The sequence below is a fragment of the Rhinoderma darwinii genome (genome assembly GCF_050947455.1).
Source record: "Rhinoderma darwinii isolate aRhiDar2 chromosome 5 unlocalized genomic scaffold, aRhiDar2.hap1 SUPER_5_unloc_10, whole genome shotgun sequence".
NCBI classification, from domain to species: domain Eukaryota; kingdom Metazoa; phylum Chordata; class Amphibia; order Anura; family Rhinodermatidae; genus Rhinoderma; species Rhinoderma darwinii.
Window position 1 is genome coordinate 20,586 of NW_027461766.1, and position 20,814 is coordinate 41,399.

Sequence of the window (20,814 nt, forward strand, 5' to 3'; positions counted from 1 at the left end):
AGGAGCAAGGAGAAGTTGTCTGTAAAGTTGGTGGATGCCTATTTTCCATTTTGCAGTCCCTTGTCTCCCTCTTGTGGCCTCCTGGAGGCAACTAGCTGTGCAAAAAAAAGACAGCCTGGCGGCCGGCTGTTGCAGTGTTGCCCTCTCAGGCAACACTGAGTGACTGACTGAGCCTCACCGTCTTATATAAAGTTCAGACGGAACTTTGCACGTGTCATAGTGGAGCCCTCAGGATTCCAGAGCCAGCTTTCTGACATCATAATGGGGCCTCAGAGATAAAAGCCTGGGCCCAGGCAGTGTTGGTCAGTGCTGCTCAGCAGGCAGCACTGGACTGGACTGGATTACAGCTGATACAAGGTGTGAAGGAACAAGGGGTGGCTGTGGGCATGCACTTGCTGCCGCTGCCAGTGTTTATCTGCATGGCAGCAGGGCATTTGGGCGTTGCCAGGAAGGCGTTTTTATGTAGATTCCTCCTCTTTCAGCACTGCATTGTGGTGCAAGCAAAAGAAGCAAATCCTGTCTGGCTTCCTCTCCGGCCTTTATTCACCTCCCGTGTAGCTGTGAGTGTGTGAGCCTGCAGGGCCCCATGGAATTGCCTAGAAGTAGGCTGAATCGCTGCAAGGGCTGAACAGCAGTATCGGGCAGGCTCGGGCAACGCGCGGCCCGTTCGGGTTATCGCTTCTCGGCCTTTTGGCTAAGATCAAGTGTAGTATCTGTTCTTATCAGTTTAATATCTGATACGTCCCCTATCTGGGGACCATATATTAAATGGATTTTTAGAACAGGGAGATGGAAATAGAGCTTGCTCTGTCCACTCCACGCATTGACCTGGTATTGCAGTATTTCCAGGACCGGTGCACCCTTTCCTTATGTGTTGACTAAAAGCAGATTCCAAAAGTGTTTTTTGTCTTTGCTATTGTTTCTGTCTTTCTGAAGGGATCTCCCCTTTTAATCCCATTATTTCAACACCTGTTGGACAATGCATGAGTGATAATGAGCTCATTGATTAAATGCAATTAATGAATAGATTGCCACCTCTTGTTGTGTGTCGTCTGTGTTTCTGTGTTTCCGGCATTTCACATTGGAACACCTCATTCACCTTCCTTGTCTTCTCTCCGCCCTCCCTTTTAGGTAAGTTAAAGAGCTGCACCTGAGCCAGCCACTGATTGATTGATTGATTGATTGATTGATTGATTGATTGATGCAGCACAACAGTCAAATAGTGGAGTGGAGTAGGGGAACAGCAAACAGCCAATAAAGCAGCCCGCCCGCTCGCCTGCCCGCCACAATGGACCTACCTGTGTACACTAGATGGATGTGATGGAATGTACTGTCGTCCCTACATTTCAAGAAGAAGTAAGAATTGCAGTTGCAACAAAGCCTTGCTTGCCTACAAAGAGAGCAGCAATTTGGATTTGTTACTATGTTACCTAGAAGAATAACAAACTGTGCAAGGATGGAGGTTGTAGGAGCAAGGAGAAGTTGTCTGTAAAGTTGGTGGATGCCTATTTTCCATTTTGCAGTCCCTTGTCTCCCTCTTGTGGCCTCCTGGAGGCAACTAGCTGTGCAAAAAAAAGACAGCCTGGCGGCCGGCTGTTGCAGTGTTGCCCTCTCAGGCAACACTGAGTGACTGACTGAGCCTCACCGTCTTATATAAAGTTCAGACGGAACTTTGCACGTGTCATAGTGGAGCCCTCAGGATTCCAGAGCCAGCTTTCTGACATCATAATGGGGCCTCAGAGATAAAAGCCTGGGCCCAGGCAGTGTTGGTCAGTGCTGCTCAGCAGGCAGCACTGGACTGGACTGGATTACAGCTGATACAAGGTGTGAAGGAACAAGGGGTGGCTGTGGGCATGCACTTGCTGCCGCTGCCAGTGTTTATCTGCATGGCAGCAGGGCATTTGGGCGTTGCCAGGAAGGCGTTTTTATGTAGATTCCTCCTCTTTCAGCACTGCATTGTGGTGCAAGCAAAAGAAGCAAATCCTGTCTGGCTTCCTCTCCGGCCTTTATTCACCTCCCGTGTAGCTGTGAGTGTGTGAGCCTGCAGGGCCCCATGGAATTGCCTAGAAGTAGGCTGAATCGCTGCAAGGGCTGAACAGCAGTATCGGGCAGGCTCGGGCAACGCGCGGCCCGTTCGGGTTATCGCTTCTCGGCCTTTTGGCTAAGATCAAGTGTAGTATCTGTTCTTATCAGTTTAATATCTGATACGTCCCCTATCTGGGGACCATATATTAAATGGATTTTTAGAACAGGGAGATGGAAATAGAGCTTGCTCTGTCCACTCCACGCATTGACCTGGTATTGCAGTATTTCCAGGACCGGTGCACCCTTTCCTTATGTGTTGACTAAAAGCAGATTCCAAAAGTGTTTTTTGTCTTTGCTATTGTTTCTGTCTTTCTGAAGGGATCTCCCCTTTTAATCCCATTATTTCAACACCTGTTGGACAATGCATGAGTGATAATGAGCTCATTGATTAAATGCAATTAATGAATAGATTGCCACCTCTTGTTGTGTGTCGTCTGTGTTTCTGTGTTTCCGGCATTTCACATTGGAACACCTCATTCACCTTCCTTGTCTTCTCTCCGCCCTCCCTTTTAGGTAAGTTAAAGAGCTGCACCTGAGCCAGCCACTGATTGATTGATTGATTGATTGATTGATTGATTGATTGATGCAGCACAACAGTCAAATAGTGGAGTGGAGTAGGGGAACAGCAAACAGCCAATAAAGCAGCCCGCCCGCTCGCCTAACCGCCACAATGGACCTACCTGTGTACACTAGATGGATGTGATGGAATGTACTGTCGTCCCTACATTTCAAGAAGAAGTAAGAATTGCAGTTGCAACAAAGCCTTGCTTGCCTACAAAGAGAGCAGCAATTTGGATTTGTTACTATGTTACCTAGAAGAATAACAAACTGTGCAAGGATGGAGGTTGTAGGAGCAAGGAGAAGTTGTCTGTAAAGTTGGTGGATGCCTATTTTCCATTTTGCAGTCCCTTGTCTCCCTCTTGTGGCCTCCTGGAGGCAACTAGCTGTGCAAAAAAAAGACAGCCTGGCGGCCGGCTGTTGCAGTGTTGCCCTCTCAGGCAACACTGAGTGACTGACTGAGCCTCACCGTCTTATATAAAGTTCAGACGGAACTTTGCACGTGTCATAGTGGAGCCCTCAGGATTCCAGAGCCAGCTTTCTGACATCATAATGGGGCCTCAGAGATAAAAGCCTGGGCCCAGGCAGTGTTGGTCAGTGCTGCTCAGCAGGCAGCACTGGACTGGACTGGATTACAGCTGATACAAGGTGTGAAGGAACAAGGGGTGGCTGTGGGCATGCACTTGCTGCCGCTGCCAGTGTTTATCTGCATGGCAGCAGGGCATTTGGGTGTTGCCAGGAAGGCGTTTTTATGTAGATTCCTCCTCTTTCAGCACTGCATTGTGGTGCAAGCAAAAGAAGCAAATCCTGTCTGGCTTCCTCTCCGGCCTTTATTCACCTCCCGTGTAGCTGTGAGTGTGTGAGCCTGCAGGGCCCCATGGAATTGCCTAGAAGTAGGCTGAATCGCTGCAAGGGCTGAACAGCAGTATCGGGCAGGCTCGGGCAACGCGCGGCCCGTTCGGGTTATCGCTTCTCGGCCTTTTGGCTAAGATCAAGTGTAGTATCTGTTCTTATCAGTTTAATATCTGATACGTCCCCTATCTGGGGACCATATATTAAATGGATTTTTAGAACAGGGAGATGGAAATAGAGCTTGTTCTGTCCACTCCACGCATTGACCTGGTATTGCAGTATTTCCAGGACCGGTGCACCCTTTCCTTATGTGTTGACTAAAAGCAGATTCCAAAAGTGTTTTTTGTCTTTGCTATTGTTTCTGTCTTTCTGAAGGGATCTCCCCTTTTAATCCCATTATTTCAACACCTGTTGGACAATGCATGAGTGATAATGAGCTCATTGATTAAATGCAATTAATGAATAGATTGCCACCTCTTGTTGTGTGTCGTCTGTGTTTCTGTGTTTCCGGCATTTCACATTGGAACACCTCATTCACCTTCCTTGTCTTCTCTCCGCCCTCCCTTTTAGGTAAGTTAAAGAGCTGCACCTGAGCCAGCCACTGATTGATTGATTTATTGATTGATTGATTGATTGATTGATTGATTGATTGATTGATTGATGCAGCACAACAGTCAAATAGTGGAGTGGAGTAGGGGAACAGCAAACAGCCAATAAAGCAGCCCGCCCGCTCGCCTGCCCGCCACAATGGACCTACCTGTGTACACTAGATGGATGTGATGGAATGTACTGTCGTCCCTACATTTCAAGAAGAAGTAAGAATTGCAGTTGCAACAAAGCCTTGCTTGCCTACAAAGAGAGCAGCAATTTGGATTTGTTACTATGTTACCTAGAAGAATAACAAACTGTGCAAGGATGGAGGTTGTAGGAGCAAGGAGAAGTTGTCTGTAAAGTTGGTGGATGCCTATTTTCCATTTTGCAGTCCCTTGTCTCCCTCTTGTGGCCTCCTGGAGGCAACTAGCTGTGCAAAAAAAAGACAGCCTGGCGGCCGGCTGTTGCAGTGTTGCCCTCTCAGGCAACACTGAGTGACTGACTGAGCCTCACCGTCTTATATAAAGTTCAGACGGAACTTTGCACGTGTCATAGTGGAGCCCTCAGGATTCCAGAGCCAGCTTTCTGACATCATAATGGGGCCTCAGAGATAAAAGCCTGGGCCCAGGCAGTGTTGGTCAGTGCTGCTCAGCAGGCAGCACTGGACTGGACTGGATTACAGCTGATACAAGGTGTGAAGGAACAAGGGGTGGCTGTGGGCATGCACTTGCTGCCGCTGCCAGTGTTTATCTGCATGGCAGCAGGGCATTTGGGCGTTGCCAGGAAGGCGTTTTTATGTAGATTCCTCCTCTTTCAGCACTGCATTGTGGTGCAAGCAAAAGAAGCAAATCCTGTCTGGCTTCCTCTCCGGCCTTTATTCACCTCCCGTGTAGCTGTGAGTGTGTGAGCCTGCAGGGCCCCATGGAATTGCCTAGAAGTAGGCTGAATCGCTGCAAGGGCTGAACAGCAGTATCGGGCAGGCTCGGGCAACGCGCGGCCCGTTCGGGTTATCGCTTCTCGGCCTTTTGGCTAAGATCAAGTGTAGTATCTGTTCTTATCAGTTTAATATCTGATACGTCCCCTATCTGGGGACCATATATTAAATGGATTTTTAGAACAGGGAGATGGAAATAGAGCTTGCTCTGTCCACTCCACGCATTGACCTGGTATTGCAGTATTTCCAGGACCGGTGCACCCTTTCCTTATGTGTTGACTAAAAGCAGATTCCAAAAGTGTTTTTTGTCTTTGCTATTGTTTCTGTCTTTCTGAAGGGATCTCCCCTTTTAATCCCATTATTTCAACACCTGTTGGACAATGCATGAGTGATAATGAGCTCATTGATTAAATGCAATTAATGAATAGATTGCCACCTCTTGTTGTGTGTCGTCTGTGTTTCTGTGTTTCCGGCATTTCACATTGGAACACCTCATTCACCTTCCTTGTCTTCTCTCCGCCCTCCCTTTTAGGTAAGTTAAAGAGCTGCACCTGAGCCAGCCACTGATTGATTGATTGATTGATTGATTGATTGATTGATTGATGCAGCACAACAGTCAAATAGTGGAGTGGAGTAGGGGAACAGCAAACAGCCAATAAAGCAGCCCGCCCGCTCGCCTGCCCGCCACAATGGACCTACCTGTGTACACTAGATGGATGTGATGGAATGTACTGTCGTCCCTACATTTCAAGAAGAAGTAAGAATTGCAGTTGCAACAAAGCCTTGCTTGCCTACAAAGAGAGCAGCAATTTGGATTTGTTACTATGTTACCTAGAAGAATAACAAACTGTGCAAGGATGGAGGTTGTAGGAGCAAGGAGAAGTTGTCTGTAAAGTTGGTGGATGCCTATTTTCCATTTTGCAGTCCCTTGTCTCCCTCTTGTGGCCTCCTGGAGGCAACTAGCTGTGCAAAAAAAAGACAGCCTGGCGGCCGGCTGTTGCAGTGTTGCCCTCTCAGGCAACACTGAGTGACTGACTGAGCCTCACCGTCTTATATAAAGTTCAGACGGAACTTTGCACGTGTCATAGTGGAGCCCTCAGGATTCCAGAGCCAGCTTTCTGACATCATAATGGGGCCTCAGAGATAAAAGCCTGGGCCCAGGCAGTGTTGGTCAGTGCTGCTCAGCAGGCAGCACTGGACTGGACTGGATTACAGCTGATACAAGGTGTGAAGGAACAAGGGGTGGCTGTGGGCATGCACTTGCTGCCGCTGCCAGTGTTTATCTGCATGGCAGCAGGGCATTTGGGCGTTGCCAGGAAGGCGTTTTTATGTAGATTCCTCCTCTTTCAGCACTGCATTGTGGTGCAAGCAAAAGAAGCAAATCCTGTCTGGCTTCCTCTCCGGCCTTTATTCACCTCCCGTGTAGCTGTGAGTGTGTGAGCCTGCAGGGCCCCATGGAATTGCCTAGAAGTAGGCTGAATCGCTGCAAGGGCTGAACAGCAGTATCGGGCAGGCTCGGGCAACGCGCGGCCCGTTCGGGTTATCGCTTCTCGGCCTTTTGGCTAAGATCAAGTGTAGTATCTGTTCTTATCAGTTTAATATCTGATACGTCCCCTATCTGGGGACCATATATTAAATGGATTTTTAGAACAGGGAGATGGAAATAGAGCTTGCTCTGTCCACTCCACGCATTGACCTGGTATTGCAGTATTTCCAGGACCGGTGCACCCTTTCCTTATGTGTTGACTAAAAGCAGATTCCAAAAGTGTTTTTTGTCTTTGCTATTGTTTCTGTCTTTCTGAAGGGATCTCCCCTTTTAATCCCATTATTTCAACACCTGTTGGACAATGCATGAGTGATAATGAGCTCATTGATTAAATGCAATTAATGAATAGATTGCCACCTCTTGTTGTGTGTCGTCTGTGTTTCTGTGTTTCCGGCATTTCACATTGGAACACCTCATTCACCTTCCTTGTCTTCTCTCCGCCCTCCCTTTTAGGTAAGTTAAAGAGCTGCACCTGAGCCAGCCACTGATTGATTGATTGATTGATTGATTGATTGATTGATTGATGCAGCACAACAGTCAAATAGTGGAGTGGAGTAGGGGAACAGCAAACAGCCAATAAAGCAGCCCGCCCGCTCGCCTGCCCGCCACAATGGACCTACCTGTGTACACTAGATGGATGTGATGGAATGTACTGTCGTCCCTACATTTCAAGAAGAAGTAAGAATTGCAGTTGCAACAAAGCCTTGCTTGCCTACAAAGAGAGCAGCAATTTGGATTTGTTACTATGTTACCTAGAAGAATAACAAACTGTGCAAGGATGGAGGTTGTAGGAGCAAGGAGAAGTTGTCTGTAAAGTTGGTGGATGCCTATTTTCCATTTTGCAGTCCCTTGTCTCCCTCTTGTGGCCTCCTGGAGGCAACTAGCTGTGCAAAAAAAAGACAGCCTGGCGGCCGGCTGTTGCAGTGTTGCCCTCTCAGGCAACACTGAGTGACTGACTGAGCCTCACCGTCTTATATAAAGTTCAGACGGAACTTTGCACGTGTCATAGTGGAGCCCTCAGGATTCCAGAGCCAGCTTTCTGACATCATAATGGGGCCTCAGAGATAAAAGCCTGGGCCCAGGCAGTGTTGGTCAGTGCTGCTCAGCAGGCAGCACTGGACTGGACTGGATTACAGCTGATACAAGGTGTGAAGGAACAAGGGGTGGCTGTGGGCATGCACTTGCTGCCGCTGCCAGTGTTTATCTGCATGGCAGCAGGGCATTTGGGCGTTGCCAGGAAGGCGTTTTTATGTAGATTCCTCCTCTTTCAGCACTGCATTGTGGTGCAAGCAAAAGAAGCAAATCCTGTCTGGCTTCCTCTCCGGCCTTTATTCACCTCCCGTGTAGCTGTGAGTGTGTGAGCCTGCAGGGCCCCATGGAATTGCCTAGAAGTAGGCTGAATCGCTGCAAGGGCTGAACAGCAGTATCGGGCAGGCTCGGGCAACGCGCGGCCCGTTCGGGTTATCGCTTCTCGGCCTTTTGGCTAAGATCAAGTGTAGTATCTGTTCTTATCAGTTTAATATCTGATACGTCCCCTATCTGGGGACCATATATTAAATGGATTTTTAGAACAGGGAGATGGAAATAGAGCTTGCTCTGTCCACTCCACGCATTGACCTGGTATTGCAGTATTTCCAGGACCGGTGCACCCTTTCCTTATGTGTTGACTAAAAGCAGATTCCAAAAGTGTTTTTTGTCTTTGCTATTGTTTCTGTCTTTCTGAAGGGATCTCCCCTTTTAATCCCATTATTTCAACACCTGTTGGACAATGCATGAGTGATAATGAGCTCATTGATTAAATGCAATTAATGAATAGATTGCCACCTCTTGTTGTGTGTCGTCTGTGTTTCTGTGTTTCCGGCATTTCACATTGGAACACCTCATTCACCTTCCTTGTCTTCTCTCCGCCCTCCCTTTTAGGTAAGTTAAAGAGCTGCACCTGAGCCAGCCACTGATTGATTGATTGATTGATTGATTGATTGATTGATTGATTGATGCAGCACAACAGTCAAATAGTGGAGTGGAGTAGGGGAACAGCAAACAGCCAATAAAGCAGCCCGCCCGCTCGCCTGCCCGCCACAATGGACCTACCTGTGTACACTAGATGGATGTGATGGAATGTACTGTCGTCCCTACATTTCAAGAAGAAGTAAGAATTGCAGTTGCAACAAAGCCTTGCTTGCCTACAAAGAGAGCAGCAATTTGGATTTGTTACTATGTTACCTAGAAGAATAACAAACTGTGCAAGGATGGAGGTTGTAGGAGCAAGGAGAAGTTGTCTGTAAAGTTGGTGGATGCCTATTTTCCATTTTGCAGTCCCTTGTCTCCCTCTTGTGGCCTCCTGGAGGCAACTAGCTGTGCAAAAAAAAGACAGCCTGGCGGCCGGCTGTTGCAGTGTTGCCCTCTCAGGCAACACTGAGTGACTGACTGAGCCTCACCGTCTTATATAAAGTTCAGACGGAACTTTGCACGTGTCATAGTGGAGCCCTCAGGATTCCAGAGCCAGCTTTCTGACATCATAATGGGGCCTCAGAGATAAAAGCCTGGGCCCAGGCAGTGTTGGTCAGTGCTGCTCAGCAGGCAGCACTGGACTGGACTGGATTACAGCTGATACAAGGTGTGAAGGAACAAGGGGTGGCTGTGGGCATGCACTTGCTGCCGCTGCCAGTGTTTATCTGCATGGCAGCAGGGCATTTGGGCGTTGCCAGGAAGGCGTTTTTATGTAGATTCCTCCTCTTTCAGCACTGCATTGTGGTGCAAGCAAAAGAAGCAAATCCTGTCTGGCTTCCTCTCCGGCCTTTATTCACCTCCCGTGTAGCTGTGAGTGTGTGAGCCTGCAGGGCCCCATGGAATTGCCTAGAAGTAGGCTGAATTGCTGCAAGGGCTGAACAGCAGTATCGGGCAGGCTCGGGCAACGCGCGGCCCGTTCGGGTTATCGCTTCTCGGCCTTTTGGCTAAGATCAAGTGTAGTATCTGTTCTTATCAGTTTAATATCTGATACGTCCCCTATCTGGGGACCATATATTAAATGCATTTTTAGAACAGGGAGATGGAAATAGAGCTTGCTCTGTCCACTCCACGCATTGACCTGGTATTGCAGTATTTCCAGGACCGGTGCACCCTTTCCTTATGTGTTGACTAAAAGCAGATTCCAAAAGTGTTTTTTGTCTTTGCTATTGTTTCTGTCTTTCTGAAGGGATCTCCCCTTTTAATCCCATTATTTCAACACCTGTTGGACAATGCATGAGTGATAATGAGCTCATTGATTAAATGCAATTAATGAATAGATTGCCACCTCTTGTTGTGTGTCGTCTGTGTTTCTGTGTTTCCGGCATTTCACATTGGAACACCTCATTCACCTTCCTTGTCTTCTCTCCGCCCTCCCTTTTAGGTAAGTTAAAGAGCTGCACCTGAGCCAGCCACTGATTGATTGATTGATTGATTGATTGATTGATTGATTGATTGATTGATTGATTGATTGATTGATTGATTGATTGATTGATGCAGCACAACAGTCAAATAGTGGAGTGGAGTAGGGGAACAGCAAACAGCCAATAAAGCAGCCCGCCCGCTCGCCTGCCCGCCACAATGGACCTACCTGTGTACACTAGATGGATGTGATGGAATGTACTGTCGTCCCTACATTTCAAGAAGAAGTAAGAATTGCAGTTGCAACAAAGCCTTGCTTGCCTACAAAGAGAGCAGCAATTTGGATTTGTTACTATGTTACCTAGAAGAATAACAAACTGTGCAAGGATGGAGGTTGTAGGAGCAAGGAGAAGTTGTCTGTAAAGTTGGTGGATGCCTATTTTCCATTTTGCAGTCCCTTGTCTCCCTCTTGTGGCCTCCTGGAGGCAACTAGCTGTGCAAAAAAAAGACAGCCTGGCGGCCGGCTGTTGCAGTGTTGCCCTCTCAGGCAACACTGAGTGACTGACTGAGCCTCACCGTCTTATATAAAGTTCAGACGGAACTTTGCACGTGTCATAGTGGAGCCCTCAGGATTCCAGAGCCAGCTTTCTGACATCATAATGGGGCCTCAGAGATAAAAGCCTGGGCCCAGGCAGTGTTGGTCAGTGCTGCTCAGCAGGCAGCACTGGACTGGACTGGATTACAGCTGATACAAGGTGTGAAGGAACAAGGGGTGGCTGTGGGCATGCACTTGCTGCCGCTGCCAGTGTTTATCTGCATGGCAGCAGGGCATTTGGGCGTTGCCAGGAAGGCGTTTTTATGTAGATTCCTCCTCTTTCAGCACTGCATTGTGGTGCAAGCAAAAGAAGCAAATCCTGTCTGGCTTCCTCTCCGGCCTTTATTCACCTCCCGTGTAGCTGTGAGTGTGTGAGCCTGCAGGGCCCCATGGAATTGCCTAGAAGTAGGCTGAATCGCTGCAAGGGCTGAACAGCAGTATCGGGCAGGCTCGGGCAACGCGCGGCCCGTTCGGGTTATCGCTTCTCGCCCTTTTGGCTAAGATCAAGTGTAGTATCTGTTCTTATCAGTTTAATATCTGATACGTCCCCTATCTGGGGACCATATATTAAATGGATTTTTAGAACAGGGAGATGGAAATAGAGCTTGCTCTGTCCACTCCACGCATTGACCTGGTATTGCAGTATTTCCAGGACCGGTGCACCCTTTCCTTATGTGTTGACTAAAAGCAGATTCCAAAAGTGTTTTTTGTCTTTGCTATTGTTTCTGTCTTTCTGAAGGGATCTCCCCTTTTAATCCCATTATTTCAACACCTGTTGGACAATGCATGAGTGATAATGAGCTCATTGATTAAATGCAATTAATGAATAGATTGCCACCTCTTGTTGTGTGTCGTCTGTGTTTCTGTGTTTCCGGCATTTCACATTGGAACACCTCATTCACCTTCCTTGTCTTCTCTCCGCCCTCCCTTTTAGGTAAGTTAAAGAGCTGCACCTGAGCCAGCCACTGATTGATTGATTGATTGATTGATTGATTGATTGATTGATTGATTGATTGATTGATGCAGCACAACAGTCAAATAGTGGAGTGGAGTAGGGGAACAGCAAACAGCCAATAAAGCAGCCCGCCCGCTCGCCTGCCCGCCACAATGGACCTACCTGTGTACACTAGATGGATGTGATGGAATGTACTGTCGTCCCTACATTTCAAGAAGAAGTAAGAATTGCAGTTGCAACAAAGCCTTGCTTGCCTACAAAGAGAGCAGCAATTTGGATTTGTTACTATGTTACCTAGAAGAATAACAAACTGTGCAAGGATGGAGGTTGTAGGAGCAAGGAGAAGTTGTCTGTAAAGTTGGTGGATGCCTATTTTCCATTTTGCAGTCCCTTGTCTCCCTCTTGTGGCCTCCTGGAGGCAACTAGCTGTGCAAAAAAAAGACAGCCTGGCGGCCGGCTGTTGCAGTGTTGCCCTCTCAGGCAACACTGAGTGACTGACTGAGCCTCACCGTCTTATATAAAGTTCAGACGGAACTTTGCACGTGTCATAGTGGAGCCCTCAGGATTCCAGAGCCAGCTTTCTGACATCATAATGGGGCCTCAGAGATAAAAGCCTGGGCCCAGGCAGTGTTGGTCAGTGCTGCTCAGCAGGCAGCACTGGACTGGACTGGATTACAGCTGATACAAGGTGTGAAGGAACAAGGGGTGGCTGTGGGCATGCACTTGCTGCCGCTGCCAGTGTTTATCTGCATGGCAGCAGGGCATTTGGGCGTTGCCAGGAAGGCGTTTTTATGTAGATTCCTCCTCTTTCAGCACTGCATTGTGGTGCAAGCAAAAGAAGCAAATCCTGTCTGGCTTCCTCTCCGGCCTTTATTCACCTCCCGTGTAGCTGTGAGTGTGTGAGCCTGCAGGGCCCCATGGAATTGCCTAGAAGTAGGCTGAATCGCTGCAAGGGCTGAACAGCAGTATCGGGCAGGCTCGGGCAACGCGCGGCCCGTTCGGGTTATCGCTTCTCGGCCTTTTGGCTAAGATCAAGTGTAGTATCTGTTCTTATCAGTTTAATATCTGATACGTCCCCTATCTGGGGACCATATATTAAATGGATTTTTAGAACAGGGAGATGGAAATAGAGCTTGCTCTGTCCACTCCACGCATTGACCTGGTATTGCAGTATTTCCAGGACCGGTGCACCCTTTCCTTATGTGTTGACTAAAAGCAGATTCCAAAAGTGTTTTTTGTCTTTGCTATTGTTTCTGTCTTTCTGAAGGGATCTCCCCTTTTAATCCCATTATTTCAACACCTGTTGGACAATGCATGAGTGATAATGAGCTCATTGATTAAATGCAATTAATGAATAGATTGCCACCTCTTGTTGTGTGTCGTCTGTGTTTCTGTGTTTCCGGCATTTCACATTGGAACACCTCATTCACCTTCCTTGTCTTCTCTCCGCCCTCCCTTTTAGGTAAGTTAAAGAGCTGCACCTGAGCCAGCCACTGATTGATTGATTGATTGATTGATTGATTGATTGATTGATTGATTGATTGATTGATTGATGCAGCACAACAGTCAAATAGTGGAGTGGAGTAGGGGAACAGCAAACAGCCAATAAAGCAGCCCGCCCGCTCACCTGCCCGCCACAATGGACCTACCTGTGTACACTAGATGGATGTGATGGAATGTACTGTCGTCCCTACATTTCAAGAAGAAGTAAGAATTGCAGTTGCAACAAAGCCTTGCTTGCCTACAAAGAGAGCAGCAATTTGGATTTGTTACTATGTTACCTAGAAGAATAACAAACTGTGCAAGGATGGAGGTTGTAGGAGCAAGGAGAAGTTGTCTGTAAAGTTGGTGGATGCCTATTTTCCATTTTGCAGTCCCTTGTCTCCCTCTTGTGGCCTCCTGGAGGCAACTTGCTGTGCAAAAAAAAGACAGCCTGGCGGCCGGCTGTTGCAGTGTTGCCCTCTCAGGCAACACTGAGTGACTGACTGAGCCTCACCGTCTTATATAAAGTTCATACGGAACTTTGCACGTGTCATAGTGGAGCCCTCAGGATTCCAGAGCCAGCTTTCTGACATCATAATGGGGCCTCAGAGATAAAAGCCTGGGCCCAGGCAGTGTTGGTCAGTGCTGCTCAGCAGGCAGCACTGGACTGGACTGGATTACAGCTGATACAAGGTGTGAAGGAACAAGGGGTGGCTGTGGGCATGCACTTGCTGCCGCTGCCAGTGTTTATCTGCATGGCAGCAGGGCATTTGGGCGTTGCCAGGAAGGCGTTTTTATGTAGATTCCTCCTCTTTCAGCACTGCATTGTGGTGCAAGCAAAAGAAGCAAATCCTGTCTGGCTTCCTCTCCGGCCTTTATTCACCTCCCGTGTAGCTGTGAGTGTGTGAGCCTGCAGGGCCCCATGGAATTGCCTAGAAGTAGGCTGAATCGCTGCAAGGGCTGAACAGCAGTATCGGGCAGGCTCGGGCAACGCGCGGCCCGTTCGGGTTATCGCTTCTCGGCCTTTTGGCTAAGATCAAGTGTAGTATCTGTTCTTATCAGTTTAATATCTGATACGTCCCCTATCTGGGGACCATATATTAAATGGATTTTTAGAACAGGGAGATGGAAATAGAGCTTGCTCTGTCCACTCCACGCATTGACCTGGTATTGCAGTATTTCCAGGACCGGTGCACCCTTTCCTTATGTGTTGACTAAAAGCAGATTCCAAAAGTGTTTTTTGTCTTTGCTATTGTTTCTGTCTTTCTGAAGGGATCTCCCCTTTTAATCCCATTATTTCAACACCTGTTGGACAATGCATGAGTGATAATGAGCTCATTGATTAAATGCAATTAATGAATAGATTGCCACCTCTTGTTGTGTGTCGTCTGTGTTTCTGTGTTTCCGGCATTTCACATTGGAACACCTCATTCACCTTCCTTGTCTTCTCTCCGCCCTCCCTTTTAGGTAAGTTAAAGAGCTGCACCTGAGCCAGCCACTGATTGATTGATTGATTGATTGATTGATTGATTGATTGATTGATGCAGCACAACAGTCAAATAGTGGAGTGGAGTAGGGGAACAGCAAACAGCCAATAAAGCAGCCCGCCCGCTCGCCTGCCCGCCACAATGGACCTACCTGTGTACACTAGATGGATGTGATGGAATGTACTGTCGTCCCTACATTTCAAGAAGAAGTAAGAATTGCAGTTGCAACAAAGCCTTGCTTGCCTACAAAGAGAGCAGCAATTTGGATTTGTTACTATGTTACCTAGAAGAATAACAAACTGTGCAAGGATGGAGGTTGTAGGAGCAAGGAGAAGTTGTCTGTAAAGTTGGTGGATGCCTATTTTCCATTTTGCAGTCCCTTGTCTCCCTCTTGTGGCCTCCTGGAGGCAACTAGCTGTGCAAAAAAAAGACAGCCTGGCGGCCGGCTGTTGCAGTGTTGCCCTCTCAGGCAACACTGAGTGACTGACTGAGCCTCACCGTCTTATATAAAGTTCAGACGGAACTTTGCACGTGTCATAGTGGAGCCCTCAGGATTCCAGAGCCAGCTTTCTGACATCATAATGGGGCCTCAGAGATAAAAGCCTGGGCCCAGGCAGTGTTGGTCAGTGCTGCTCAGCAGGCAGCACTGGACTGGACTGGATTACAGCTGATACAAGGTGTGAAGGAACAAGGGGTGGCTGTGGGCATGCACTTGCTGCCGCTGCCAGTGTTTATCTGCATGGCAGCAGGGCATTTGGGCGTTGCCAGGAAGGCGTTTTTATGTAGATTCCTCCTCTTTCAGCACTGCATTGTGGTGCAAGCAAAAGAAGCAAATCCTGTCTGGCTTCCTCTCCGGCCTTTATTCACCTCCCGTGTAGCTGTGAGTGTGTGAGCCTGCAGGGCCCCATGGAATTGCCTAGAAGTAGGCTGAATCGCTGCAAGGGCTGAACAGCAGTATCGGGCAGGCTCGGGCAACGCGCGGCCCGTTCGGGTTATCGCTTCTCGGCCTTTTGGCTAAGATCAAGTGTAGTATCTGTTCTTATCAGTTTAATATCTGATACGTCCCCTATCTGGGGACCATATATTAAATGGATTTTTAGAACAGGGAGATGGAAATAGAGCTTGCTCTGTCCACTCCACGCATTGACCTGGTATTGCAGTATTTCCAGGACCGGTGCACCCTTTCCTTATGTGTTGACTAAAAGCAGATTCCAAAAGTGTTTTTTGTCTTTGCTATTGTTTCTGTCTTTCTGAAGGGATCTCCCCTTTTAATCCCATTATTTCAACACCTGTTGGACAATGCATGAGTGATAATGAGCTCATTGATTAAATGCAATTAATGAATAGATTGCCACCTCTTGTTGTGTGTCGTCTGTGTTTCTGTGTTTCCGGCATTTCACATTGGAACACCTCATTCACCTTCCTTGTCTTCTCTCCGCCCTCCCTTTTAGGTAAGTTAAAGAGCTGCACCTGAGCCAGCCACTGATTGATTGATTGATTGATTGATTGATTGATTGATTGATTGATTGATTGATGCAGCACAACAGTCAAATAGTGGAGTGGAGTAGGGGAACAGCAAACAGCCAATAAAGCAGCCCGCCCGCTCGCCTGCCCGCCACAATGGACCTACCTGTGTACACTAGATGGATGTGATGGAATGTACTGTCGTCCCTACATTTCAAGAAGAAGTAAGAATTGCAGTTGCAACAAAGCCTTGCTTGCCTACAAAGAGAGCAGCAATTTGGATTTGTTACTATGTTACCTAGAAGAATAACAAACTGTGCAAGGATGGAGGTTGTAGGAGCAAGTGGATGCCTATTTTCCATTTTGCAGTCCCTTGTCTCCCTCTTGTGGCCTCCTGGAGGCAACTAGCTGTGCAAAAAAAAGACAGCCTGGCGGCCGGCTGTTGCAGTGTTGCCCTCTCAGGCAACACTGAGTGACTGACTGAGCCTCACCGTCTTATATAAAGTTCAGACGGAACTTTGCACGTGTCATAGTGGAGCCCTCAGGATTCCAGAGCCAGCTTTCTGACATCATAATGGGGCCTCAGAGATAAAAGCCTGTGCCCAGGCAGTGTTGGTCAGTGCTGCTCAGCAGGCAGCACTGGACTGGACTGGATTACAGCTGATACAAGGTGTGAAGGAACAAGGGGTGGCTGTGGGCATGCACTTGCTGCCGCTGCCAGTGTTTATCTGCATGGCAGCAGGGCATTTGGGCGTTGCCAGGAAGGCGTTTTTATGTAGATTCCTCCTCTTTCAGCACTGCATTGTGGTGCAAGCAAAAGAAGCAAATCCTGTCTGGCTTCCTCTCCGGCCTTTATTCACCTCCCGTGTAGCTGTGAGTGTGTGAGCCTGCAGGGCCCCATGGAATTGCCTAGAAGTAGGCTGAATCGCTGCAAGGGCTGAACAGCAGTATCGGGCAGGCTCGGGCAACGCGCGGCCCGTTCGGGTTATCGCTTCTCGGCCTTTTGGCTAAGATCAAGTGTAGTATCTGTTCTTATCAGTTTAATATCTGATACGTCCCCTATCTGGGGACCATATATTAAATGGATTTTTAGAACAGGGAGATGGAAATAGAGCTTGCTCTGTCCACTCCACGCATTGACCTGGTATTGCAGTATTTCCAGGACCGGTGCACCCTTTCCTTATGTGTTGACTAAAAGCAGATTCCAAAAGTGTTTTTTGTCTTTGCTATTGTTTCTGTCTTTCTGAAGGGATCTCCCCTTTTAATCCCATTATTTCAACACCTGTTGGACAATGCATGAGTGATAATGAGCTCATTGATTAAATGCAATTAATGAATAGATTGCCACCTCTTGTTGTGTGTCGTCTGTGTTTCTGTGTTTCCGGCATTTCACATTGGAACACCTCATTCACCTTCCTTGTCTTCTCTCCGCCCTCCCTTTTAGGTAAGTTAAAGAGCTGCACCTGAGCCAGCCACTGATTGATTGATTGATTGATTGATTGATTGATTGATTGATTGATTGATTGATTGATTGATGCAGCACAACAGTCAAATAGTGGAGTGGAGTAGGGGAACAGCAAACAGCCAATAAAGCAGCCCGCCCGCTCGCCTGCCCGCCACAATGGACCTACCTGTGTACACTAGATGGATGTGATGGAATGTACTGTCGTCCCTACATTTCAAGAAGAAGTAAGAATTGCAGTTGCAACAAAGCCTTGCTTGCCTACAAAGAGAGCAGCAATTTGGATTTGTTACTATGTTACCTAGAAGAATAACAAACTGTGCAAGGATGGAGGTTGTAGGAGCAAGGAGAAGTTGTCTGTAAAGTTGGTGGATGCCTATTTTCCATTTTGCAGTCCCTTGTCTCCCTCTTGTGGCCTCCTGGAGGCAACTAGCTGTGCAAAAAAAAGACAGCCTGGCGGCCGGCTGTTGCAGTGTTGCCCTCTCAGGCAACACTGAGTGACTGACTGAGCCTCACCGTCTTATATAAAGTTCAGACGGAACTTTGCACGTGTCATAGTGGAGCCCTCAGGATTCCAGAGCCAGCTTTCTGACATCATAATGGGGCCTCAGAGATAAAAGCCTGGGCCCAGGCAGTGTTGGTCAGTGCTGCTCAGCAGGCAGCACTGGACTGGACTGGATTACAGCTGATACAAGGTGTGAAGGAACAAGGGGTGGCTGTGGGCATGCACTTGCTGCCGCTGCCAGTGTTTATCTGCATGGCAGCAGGGCATTTGGGCGTTGCCAGGAAGGCGTTTTTATGTAGATTCCTCCTCTTTCAGCACTGCATTGTGGTGCAAGCAAAAGAAGCAAATCCTGTCTGGCTTCCTCTCCGGCCTTTATTCACCTCCCGTGTAGCTGTGAGTGTGTGAGCCTGCAGGGCCCCATGGAATTGCCTAGAAGTAGGCTGAATCGCTGCAAGGGCTGAACAGCAGTATCGGGCAGGCTCGGGCAACGCGCGGCCCGTTCGGGTTATCGCTTCTCGGCCTTTTGGCTAAGATCAAGTGTAGTATCTGTTCTTATCAGTTTAATATCTGATACGTCCCCTATCTGGGGACCATATATTAAATGGATTTTTAGAACAGGGAGATGGAAATAGAGCTTGCTCTGTCCACTCCACGCATTGACCTGGTATTGCAGTATTTCCAGGACCGGTGCACCCTTTCCTTATGTGTTGACTAAAAGCAGATTCCAAAAGTGTTTTTTGTCTTTGCTATTGTTTCTGTCTTTCTGAAGGGATCTCCCCTTTTAATCCCATTATTTCAACACCTGTTGGACAATGCATGAGTGATAATGAGCTCATTGATTAAATGCAATTAATGAATAGATTGCCACCTCTTGTTGTGTGTCGTCTGTGTTTCTGTGTTTCCGGCATTTCACATTGGAACACCTCATTCACCTTCCTTGTCTTCTCTCCGCCCTCCCTTTTAGGTAAGTTAAAGAGCTGCACCTGAGCCAGCCACTGATTGATTGATTGATTGATTGATTGATTGATTGATTGATGCAGCACAACAGTCAAATAGTGGAGTGGAGTAGGGGAACAGCAAACAGCCAATAAAGCAGCCCGCCCGCTCGCCTGCCCGCCACAATGGACCTACCTGTGTACACTAGATGGATGTGATGGAATGTACTGTCGTCCCTACATTTCAAGAAGAAGTAAGAATTGCAGTTGCAACAAAGCCTTGCTTGCCTACAAAGAGAGCAGCAATTTGGATTTGTTACTATGTTACCTAGAAGAATAACAAACTGTGCAAGGATGGAGGTTGTAGGAGCAAGGAGAAGTTGTCTGTAAAGTTGGTGGATGCCTATTTTCCATTTTGCAGTCCCTTGTCTCCCTCTTGTGGCCTCCTGGAGGCAACTAGCTGTGCAAAAAAAAGACAGCCTGGCGGCCGGCTGTTGCAGTGTTGCCCTCTCAGGCAACACTGAGTGACTGACTGAGCCTCACCGTCTTATATAAAGTTCAGACGGAACTTTGCACGTGTCATAGTGGAGCCCTCAGGATTCCAGAGCCAGCTTTCTGACATCATAATGGGGCCTCAGAGATAAAAGCCTGGGCCCAGGCAGTGTTGGTCAGTGCTGCTCAGCAGGCAGCACTGGACTGGACTGGATTACAGCTGATACAAGGTGTGAAGGAACAAGGGGTGGCTGTGGGCATGCACTTGCTGCCGCTGCCAGTGTTTATCTGCATGGCAGCAGGGCATTTGGGCGTTGCCAGGAAGGCGTTTTTATGTAGATTCCTCCTCTTTCAGCACTGCATTGTGGTGCAAGCAAAATAAGCAAATCCTGTCTGGCTTCCTCTCCGGCCTTTATTCACCTCCCGTGTAGCTGTGAGTGTGTGAGCCTGCAGGGCCCCATGGAATTGCCTAGAAGTAGGCTGAATCGCTGCAAGGGCTGAACAGCAGTATCGGGCAGGCTCGGGCAACGCGCGGCCCGTTCGGGTTATCGCTTCTCGGCCTTTTGGCTAAGATCAAGTGTAGTATCTGTTCTTATCAGTTTAATATCTGATACGTCCCCTATCTGGGGACCATATATTAAATGGATTTTTAGAACAGGGAGATGGAAATAGAGCTTGCTCTGTCCACTCCACGCATTGACCTGGTATTGCAGTATTTCCAGGACCGGTGCACCCTTTCCTTATGTGTTGACTAAAAGCAGATTCCAAAAGTGTTTTTTGTCTTTGCTATTGTTTCTGTCTTTCTGAAGGGATCTCCCCTTTTAATCCCATTATTTCAACACCTGTTGGACAATGCATGAGTGATAATGAGCTCATTGATTAAATGCAATTAATGAATAGATTGCCACCTCTTGTTGTGTGTCGTCTGTGTTTCTGTGTTTCCGGCATTTCACATTGGAACACCTCATTCACCTTCCTTGTCTTCTCTCCGCCCTCCCTTTTAGGTAAGTTAAAGAGCTGCACCTGAGCCAGCCACTGATTGATTGATTGATTGATTGATTGATTGATTGATTGATTGATTGATTGATTGATTGATGCAGCACAACAGTCAAATAGTGGAGTGGAGTAGGGGAACAGCAAACAGCCAATAAAGCAGCCCGCCCGCTCGCCTGCCCGCCACAATGGACCTACCTGTGTACACTAGATGGATGTGATGGAATGTACTGTCGTCCCTACATTTCAAGAAGAAGTAAGAATTGCAGTTGCAACAAAGCCTTGCTTGCCTACAAAGAGAGCAGCAATTTGGATTTGTTACTATGTTACCTAGAAGAATAACAAACTGTGCAAGGATGGAGGTTGTAGGAGCAAGGAGAAGTTGTCTGTAAAGTTGGTGGATGCCTATTTTCCATTTTGCAGTCCCTTGTCTCCCTCTTGTGGCCTCCTGGAGGCAACTAGCTGTGCAAAAAAAAGACAGCCTGGCGGCCGGCTGTTGCAGTGTTGCC

General features: G+C 47.8%; 14 non-coding genes across 14 annotated transcripts; all 14 read left to right on the forward strand.

Moving 5' to 3' along the window:
• The first annotated feature begins 674 nt into the window (after window positions 1–674).
• On the forward strand, window positions 675–865 carry LOC142684499 (U2 spliceosomal RNA). The gene has a single exon (XR_012854118.1). It is a non-coding gene; the product is annotated as a U2 spliceosomal RNA (small nuclear RNA).
• A 1,276-nt stretch (window positions 866–2,141) lies between these two features.
• LOC142684512 (U2 spliceosomal RNA) lies at window positions 2,142–2,332 on the forward strand. Its single transcript, XR_012854129.1, has one exon. It is a non-coding gene; the product is annotated as a U2 spliceosomal RNA (small nuclear RNA).
• A 1,276-nt stretch (window positions 2,333–3,608) lies between these two features.
• LOC142684752 (U2 spliceosomal RNA) lies at window positions 3,609–3,799 on the forward strand. Its single transcript, XR_012854347.1, has one exon. It is a non-coding gene; the product is annotated as a U2 spliceosomal RNA (small nuclear RNA).
• A 1,296-nt stretch (window positions 3,800–5,095) lies between these two features.
• On the forward strand, window positions 5,096–5,286 carry LOC142684524 (U2 spliceosomal RNA). The gene has a single exon (XR_012854140.1). It is a non-coding gene; the product is annotated as a U2 spliceosomal RNA (small nuclear RNA).
• Window positions 5,287–6,562: 1,276 nt separating this feature from the next.
• LOC142684536 (U2 spliceosomal RNA) lies at window positions 6,563–6,753 on the forward strand. Its single transcript, XR_012854151.1, has one exon. It is a non-coding gene; the product is annotated as a U2 spliceosomal RNA (small nuclear RNA).
• Window positions 6,754–8,029: 1,276 nt separating this feature from the next.
• Window positions 8,030–8,220, forward strand: LOC142684548 (U2 spliceosomal RNA). Its single transcript, XR_012854162.1, has one exon. It is a non-coding gene; the product is annotated as a U2 spliceosomal RNA (small nuclear RNA).
• A 1,280-nt stretch (window positions 8,221–9,500) lies between these two features.
• On the forward strand, window positions 9,501–9,691 carry LOC142684735 (U2 spliceosomal RNA). Its single transcript, XR_012854331.1, has one exon. It is a non-coding gene; the product is annotated as a U2 spliceosomal RNA (small nuclear RNA).
• A 1,316-nt stretch (window positions 9,692–11,007) lies between these two features.
• Window positions 11,008–11,198, forward strand: LOC142684766 (U2 spliceosomal RNA). Its single transcript, XR_012854359.1, has one exon. It is a non-coding gene; the product is annotated as a U2 spliceosomal RNA (small nuclear RNA).
• A 1,292-nt stretch (window positions 11,199–12,490) lies between these two features.
• On the forward strand, window positions 12,491–12,681 carry LOC142684560 (U2 spliceosomal RNA). The gene has a single exon (XR_012854173.1). It is a non-coding gene; the product is annotated as a U2 spliceosomal RNA (small nuclear RNA).
• A 1,296-nt stretch (window positions 12,682–13,977) lies between these two features.
• Window positions 13,978–14,168, forward strand: LOC142684572 (U2 spliceosomal RNA). The gene has a single exon (XR_012854184.1). It is a non-coding gene; the product is annotated as a U2 spliceosomal RNA (small nuclear RNA).
• A 1,280-nt stretch (window positions 14,169–15,448) lies between these two features.
• On the forward strand, window positions 15,449–15,639 carry LOC142684584 (U2 spliceosomal RNA). The gene has a single exon (XR_012854195.1). It is a non-coding gene; the product is annotated as a U2 spliceosomal RNA (small nuclear RNA).
• Window positions 15,640–16,905: 1,266 nt separating this feature from the next.
• LOC142684596 (U2 spliceosomal RNA) lies at window positions 16,906–17,096 on the forward strand. The gene has a single exon (XR_012854206.1). It is a non-coding gene; the product is annotated as a U2 spliceosomal RNA (small nuclear RNA).
• A 1,296-nt stretch (window positions 17,097–18,392) lies between these two features.
• On the forward strand, window positions 18,393–18,583 carry LOC142684609 (U2 spliceosomal RNA). The gene has a single exon (XR_012854218.1). It is a non-coding gene; the product is annotated as a U2 spliceosomal RNA (small nuclear RNA).
• Window positions 18,584–19,859: 1,276 nt separating this feature from the next.
• On the forward strand, window positions 19,860–20,050 carry LOC142684622 (U2 spliceosomal RNA). Its single transcript, XR_012854229.1, has one exon. It is a non-coding gene; the product is annotated as a U2 spliceosomal RNA (small nuclear RNA).
• Window positions 20,051–20,814: the final 764 nt, after the last annotated feature.